The sequence below is a fragment of the Galeopterus variegatus genome, unplaced genomic scaffold, assembly GCF_000696425.1.
Source record: "Galeopterus variegatus unplaced genomic scaffold, G_variegatus-3.0.2 Scaffold457, whole genome shotgun sequence".
In the NCBI taxonomy this organism is placed as follows: Eukaryota; Metazoa; Chordata; class Mammalia; order Dermoptera; family Cynocephalidae; genus Galeopterus; species Galeopterus variegatus.
Genome location: NW_007726568.1, coordinates 352,814 through 355,192, shown reverse-complemented (window position 1 = coordinate 355,192; position 2,379 = coordinate 352,814). Strand labels below are relative to the sequence as shown.

The window sequence follows — 2,379 nt, the reverse complement described above, 5'->3', positions numbered from 1 at the left end:
GGCTGTTATAACAAATGTAACATAGACTAAGTGGCTTAAACAAGGAACGCTTATTTTTCGCAGTTCTGCAGACTGGGAAGTATAGGATTAAAGTGCAGCAGATCCAGTGTCTGGTGAGTCCTGGTTCATAGAGTGTCGTCTTCTTGCTGTGTCCTCCCATGGTGAAGAGCAGAGAGACGCACACAGGAAGCAAGCTCTCTTATGTCTCTCCTTCTTTCTTTCCTTTAAAAAATTTTTTTGAACACATAACAGTAAAATAGGAGTCAGGGGAGGGATCTTTAAATTAGGAAATGCCGATGCAGCTGGCAGGAAGCCAGAAGCATCAGGACTGAGAAGCAGAGCCTTTGAGCACAAGGACAGGCCCTGAGAGCAGCAAGGCCACCTCCTTAGCTGTGGTGGGGAGGCAGCAGGGTGGGGTGACTTCTGCTTTTCCTTCTCCAGTCGCAGCAGGAGCTGTTGGCTGCACCCAGGTGTGAAGTCTCATCATGATTGTGATTAAGGCGGAGAGGGCCGAGGCAGTAGAGGATCCAGAGTGGCTGTCCTGCTGCTACCAGGACCTGAAGTCCCCACAGCCTCAGCTGGACTTTTTTTTGGCCACAAGGGCAGCTGCAGGGCTGCCAGTTTGATGTAGTTGCCCAGCCCCTGGCGGTACATCGGAGGGCCTGGCTTCCCAGCTGGGGCTGGCTGGTCCTCACTTTGGCCTCTGGGCTGCCCTGAGGGAAAATGTGAGCTCAGACTCCTTGTAGACACCTTTGAACACTGAGGTGGCGTCGACAGGGACCTTCTCAATAGGGCAGTCAGTTTTGGGTCACCCTCCATATTCACCATGGCTGTCAGTATGTCAGCCCTGAACAACCCACTGAAAGATGATGTGCTTCTTGTCCAGGTAAGCCCAGGATCGAAATGTGACAAAGAGCTGAGACTCGTTGCTGTAGGGCCTGGAGTTGGCCATGCCTCGGATGCCTTGCCCTGTGCAGGAGGTTGGGCCGGAGCTCAGTAAGGGCTTTCCCCAGTAAGACTCTCCACCCGAGCCTGTACCAGTGGATCACCCCCTTGGATCCCAAACTTGCTGATGGATCTATGAAAGATGATGCCATCATAACAATGCTTCTCGCAAAGCTTGGTGAAGTTTCTGCATGTTTTTGGTGTCAGGTGGCAGTGCCGCTGCAGGTTGAGAGGGCTCCTGCCAGTGTGCAGCTGGATGCAGCCTTTCTTCACAAACTGGTGCACAACATGTCTTTGTCGATGTGAGAGTGGTCCCTGGAACTGTCACGGTGGGGGAGAAGGAAGCTCTGACCCATCCCATGTAAGAGTGGACAGTTCAGTTGTCCACTTCCTTCTTCTCCAGGACTTTCATGGAGGCTGCCAGAATCTCGTCTCCCTTGAACTCCTTGGAGAGCTCCTGCAGGGTCTCTCGGGTCTTGGCATTAATGTTTTTCAAGTAAGTTGGGTCCTGTTTGGCTGTTTCTTTGTCTGGGTCTCTTGTTTTCATGTGATTCTTAACATGAAAGATGCCGGAGACATTGACCTTGTCCACATTGGTGGGATCTTGGAGAGTGATGTCCTATGGGGAGAAGGGCTCATTGGTCAAGCAGGTCTCCAAAGTCCTTGACCTTAATATTCAGCTGTTGCACTGCCTCATAGGCGTAGATGTGTCTCGGGCCATGATGTGGGTGTTGTTGGTGAATACAGTGAACAGCACCGGGCAATGGGATTTCCCTTCATTGTTTTGGGCAAAGTTCATTCAGCTTGACCGGGGACCTCCCATCTATCTTCTCGCCATTGCTGGGGTTGGTCCTGTACTTCTTAAGCCACAGAACAATGTTCAGCAAGTCAAAGATGATGCCTTTGGGGGTATAGGCAGGTAGAAGAGGGGCTGAAGAGAGAAACTGCAGTGGTCAAACAACAAAAATATGCTTGAGGGACATCTGGCTTCTTGTCCCCATAGAAGTGAGTGTACTCAGCACAGGTAATGTACCTCTTGTCCCTCTGTTGCTGTCACTGCCCCATGGTAGCTAAGGTGGAACCAGCCAGAGTAGATCCTCTTGTCTCTTCTCATAAGAGTGTTAATCCGGTTTCTGAGGGCTCCATCCTCTCTCATGACCTAATAATTACTTCCCAAAGACCCTACCTCCTAATATTGTCACATTGGGACTTCATATTTCAACCTCTGAATTATGTTCAGTCCATAATGGTGGGGTAGCCCTGGACAGCATCTAAGGTTCTGTTCACTAGATGATTTGCCCCAGGCCCCCTGAGGAACCACCCTTCTAACACTTTTTACAAAGTTGGCTCATACACTTAGGCTAAAACATGGGGTTTTTTTTTCTCCTTTTTTTTGTCTTTTTTCGTGTCTGGCAACGGACCGCAACCCTCAGT

At 50.2% G+C, this 2,379-nt stretch overlaps 1 pseudogene; it reads right to left on the bottom strand.

Annotated features, from left to right (window-relative positions):
- Positions 1-495: 495 nt before the first annotated feature.
- LOC103587524 lies at positions 496-2,010 on the bottom strand (annotated as a pseudogene).
- Between the last annotated feature and the right edge of the window lie 369 nt (positions 2,011-2,379).